The sequence below is a fragment of the Myotis davidii genome, unplaced genomic scaffold, assembly GCF_000327345.1.
Source record: "Myotis davidii unplaced genomic scaffold, ASM32734v1 scaffold5709, whole genome shotgun sequence".
Lineage (NCBI taxonomy): Eukaryota > Metazoa > Chordata > Mammalia > Chiroptera > Vespertilionidae > Myotis > Myotis davidii.
Genome location: NW_006299749.1, coordinates 6,710 through 11,494, shown reverse-complemented (window position 1 = coordinate 11,494; position 4,785 = coordinate 6,710). Strand labels below are relative to the sequence as shown.

Sequence of the window (4,785 nt, the reverse complement as noted above, 5' to 3'; positions counted from 1 at the left end):
CGGGGAGCGGGTCGGGGTCAGCGTGTCTCTGACCTGCTCTCAGGAAGCGCACAGATGTGCCCCCTGTTGGGGACCATGGACCCCACTTCTCCTGCCTCACACACAGCACTGCACGCTATGGGCTCTGACAGGATCCAGGGCCACAGGTCAGGCTGAGGCCACACAGCCAGGGGGACCCAGCCCAGGGCGGCCACAGGGACCACTGGCTGCTGCGGGCACAGGGGCCACCGCCCACGCCTGAGTTCCCTGGCACTAGCCCTGGCCCGGGTAGGGGGAGGGGCGGGAGAGTGCACTTCTGTGTCCCCTGCCCCTGGTCCCCGACACTGTTCCTGCCACCCCCGCCCCTGCCCAGTGCTCTCTGCCAGCCCCAGCCCCTCAGGGTCACCTGGTTGGAGTCAGAGCCTGGCAAGTGGTCGCCTGAGGGGGAGCCTCAATTCGGGTCCAGATGCATGAATGTTGGGCGGACCTGGAGTTCCTTCTTGGATGGAGGGACGTGGTCCCTGCCGCCCACCAGACTCTTCCAGCATGGGATCCTCGTGTGGGAAGAGCAGCAGGTGTGGGGTGAGGGGTGGGGAGAAGGGCCGTTTCCAATTCTGGGAGCAAAGCGCTGAGGCGGGGCCTTCTGAGTGCCTGGTGGGTGGCAGGTTGGGCTGGAGAACAAGTGATGGTGAGTGACAGGCAGGAGGGCGGGTCTCTCACTGAGTCTGTGCGATGGGAGGGAAGTCCCTCCTCTCACCCAGGTCTCTGCTTCTCAGACTCCATCTGTGTTCCTGCCATTCAGCCCTGTTCCTCCGGGACCCCCTGGAGTGAGCATCGCCCCCAGGGCAGGGCTCTGTCCCACAGGACTCCCCTCACCCCTCACCGAGGGCTCAGGCTCCCGTCCCCAGGCGACCTGCCCTGCTGACCGGCGCGGCCACACTGGTGAGGGCTCCCCACCCAGCTCATGATCTGCTGCATGAACTCGGGCCCTCAGGGAAGCGCTGGGCTCACTCTCACCCTTTATCACATGGACCCAAGTGAGCAGGGAGATGAAGGGGACAGGGGGCGAGGTGGGGTAGGGCCCCCAGTGCAGGGGCCTCTGTCACCCTGTCCCCTCCAGCATGTGGGTGTGGCCACTGCTGCAGAAGTTCTCTGAGCCCCATGGTTAAGGGCTTTTTATAAAATCTTCACGATGTGGACATCATTGATTGGATCATGGGCCATTGAGATGGAACTTGAACTCCAGCCCCTGTCCCTGCTGGTTGGGCCCTGAGGCTGAGAGTTCCAGCCCCAGATCAGCTTGGTCTTTCTGGAGGCCAGCCCCCACCCTGAAGCCTCCAGATCCTCAGCCAAGAGCCACCTCATTAGCTTCCCACCGGCACCTGTCACTGAGGAAAAGCCCAGGGTTTCAGGAGCTCAGGGCCAGGAGCCAGGGGCAGAGACCAGACCCTGTGTCTTATCTCAGGGCAGAAATCAGGAGAGGAGGGTGGTTCCAGGAGGGGACGTGAAACTGGGGTGGGTCGTCCCATTGGGCAGGACAGGCGCTGCCCCCCCCCCATGTCTGAGCTGCTTCTGCTGGCTCTGCTGGGCTGGGGCAGGGGAGGACATGTGCTGGGGGTGTCCCAGGGCGGGATTCCCACCAATGGTGGGCTTTCTGCACCTCTCTGTGTCCTAGAGTCCCCGACAGTGAGGGACAAGAGCACGGGGCTCCCTTTGATCTGAGCCAAGGGTAGGATGGCCAGGGCCACTAAGCTCCTCAGCCATGTGCAGAAGGGTCTGCTTATCTTCTCAGACCTGACCGAGCTTGAGGCTTGGGTGTGAAAACAATAGTAAAATCGATGTGTAGAATTAGGGAGATTACTTTAAAATTCTGACATAAAGTAAGGTCCATTCACACACACACACACACACAGACAGATATTCACCCAGAATCTTCATCTGTGCTATAATAACATGATATAAAGACCACTTTAAAATTATGTTTCATAGATTTTTAAAGAGAGCGGAAGGAGAGGGAGAGATAGAAACGTTGATAACACACACAGATATTCACTGAGAATCTTAGTCTGTGGGTCATGGCCTTATGGTATGAGGACCATGTGTGTTCCTTCCTGAAATTCTGCCCTTGTCTCAGTCTCCCTGTGAGGTTGGGGCTCTTTGCTCTCTGTCTGTCTCCTGTACAGTGAGTGTGAGTGTTGCTTTGTGTACATGAGGCAGGAAAGGGAGAGACAGATCCCTAGAGAGACTGTGTCCATTGGCCAAGTCTCAGAAGCAGTTTGACTGGGCAACATGCTGGGTCTGTTCTTCCCACTGGACATTGTGCTGTTTTATCCTCTCATCCGACGTCGCCACAGACCATCCAACAAGGAAACCAGTCACTTCTCCCATCACCGTGGCTTCTGCTCCTCCTATGGACTCTGTGTGAGGGCTCACATGTCCCAGCCATATGAGCACAGTGAGCATGAAGAGCACATGTGCTCACAGCACCCCTGACCTCTGCTCTGTAGTAACGTCCACTTTCCTCTCTCCCAGGAGGAAGCAGAGGCGCAGAGTGGGAAGCAACATCCCCAGGCGGCACTGAGCTCACTCCTGAGTGACCTTGGCACCAGGTCCGAACTCTGTGGTCCAGAGGCCCGAGCTCCCACCCCCTGCCCTGTGCTCCTCCTCATGGTCCTGTCACCATCCCGTGTCACAGATGAGGGAACAGGGACCTGAGAACTCAATGTGGGGGGTGCCAGTGTCCTGAGCCCATGAGGGGGAGGTGAGAGGAGGAACAGACCTGGAGATGCAGGAGCTGAGGGTGATGGGGATTCACTGTCCCCTTCCTGTGCCTCCTGCACTGCAGTTTCATAAGCTGCACCCACTGCTCCTGAAGGCAAAGGACATTTGGTGACTCTGGGATTTTTAAAAACTCGAGTCTCTCTGCTTGTACTCGGTCATGGCGTCAGGGGTCTATAGGGGCATGAAGACCCTGCCTCTGATGGATGTTACTCATGGAGCCCGCCCATGTCCATCTTAGAGCTGCATCTGAGGGACCCTTGTTAGCTATAATAATAAAAGCATAATATGCTAATTAGACAGGACAGCCAAACGACCTTCTGGACGTCATTCCAGGCGACCTCTCAGATGAAGCTGCAGCAGTGGGGGCCAAAGCAGGGGTGGTTAGGGGCGATCAGGCAGGCGGGTAGTGGGGTTAGGGGTGATCAGGCAGGCAGGCAGAGGTGTTAGGGGTGATCAGGCTGTGAGGAAGAGGGGTTAGGGGTGATCAAGCAGGCAGGAGAGTCGTTAGGAGCCAGCAGTCCTAGATTGTGAGAGGGCTGTCCGACTGCCAACTTAGGCCTGAGTCTAACCCAAGGCATCCAAGATGGTGAGAGGGAGCAGGTGGGCTGATGGACCACTCCTCCGGTGAACAGATTTTGTGCACCGGGTCTCTAGTTCACTCATAAAAGCTTCGGAAGCTTTGATGGGATGCCTCGCATGTTCTGGGTGAAGTGGAGCTCAGAGCACCAGCCTGATGCTCCTTCAGGGAGACAGTGGGCAGAGAGCACCACCTGCAGGTGGAAGGGCGGGGCCCAGTCCCAGGCCCAGGCCTGGCTCTCAGGTCTCAGCCCCAGGGAGGGGTCTGGATCAGAGCTGCTCAGTGTTGGGGACTCCCCTTCTCCCTGGGGTTTCCCTTCTCCATTTCAAATTCCCTGTTGAGTCCTCCTTCCCGGATACACATGACGATGCCTCATTGCTCATTCCCATTGGGCGTCTGCTTCCAGGTTGTAATATCTCCAGGGACCCACTGTGACTCAGATGGTCCCAGGAAACCAAGGATGGGAGTCCTGAGGCCCCCCACCCTCCTCCTGCTGCTCTTGGGGGCGCTGGTCCTGAGCCCCATCTGGGCCGGTGAGTGCGGGGTCGGAGAGGGCGGTGGTGCAGGGAGGAACGAGGGGACCTAGAGGGGGTGCGGGCCCACAAAAGAGCGTGTCCAGCCCTGGCCCTGCCCTCCGTCTGCCCCCAGACCCCCACTCCCTGAGATGTTTTCACACCAGCTTGTCCCAGCCCAGCTGTGTGGAACCCCGCTTCCTGTCTGCCATCGACTTTTTAAGGTTTGACAGCGATGCTGTGAGTTCAAAGGCGGAGACCCAGGCTCGGTGGATGTAGCAGCCGTGGGTGGAGTGGGAGAGGCCGGGGTATTGGGACATAGAAACTGGAAAGTTCAAGGTCCACGCACAGACTTTCGGAGTGTATCTGAAGACCCTGCATGGCTAATACAGCCAGAGCTAGGACGGTGAGCCGCGCACTGGGCTGTTCACGACCCCCCTCCCACGGACGGGCTGGGGTCGCCCAAGGGTCCCAGTCAGAGTGCCACTCAGGAGGAGCCCACGGGGACTGTGACCTGATTTTACTGTCAGTTTAGATTCAATCCCCGCGGGGCGAGCCAGGCAGGGCTGACCTCCGGGCGGGGTCAGGGTCTCACACCCTCCAGTGGACGTATGGCTGCTACATGGGACCCCACGGGTGTTTCCTTCCCTGATATGATGCTTATGCTTATGACAGCGTGGACTACATCACCATGAAAGAGGACCTGACCTCCTGGACCATGGCCTACATGGCGGCTCAGATCACTGGGAGCAAGTGGGAGAAGGCAGGTGCTGCAAAGTTTAGCAGGCGCTACCTGGAGAGGGAGTATGTAAAGTGGGTCCTCATTTACCTGGAAAAAGGGAAGGAGACCCTGCAGCGCGCAGGTACCAGGGGCCCTGGGGCCACCCTTCTCCCTGGGGCTGGGGCTCCTACAAGGAGACAGGGCAGGGGGTCAGT

General features: G+C 58.7%; 1 pseudogene; it reads left to right on the top strand.

The window, feature by feature from the left end:
* LOC102771694 overlaps positions 1 to 4,785 on the top strand; it is a 14,132-nt pseudogene that overhangs the window by 8,357 nt on the left and 990 nt on the right.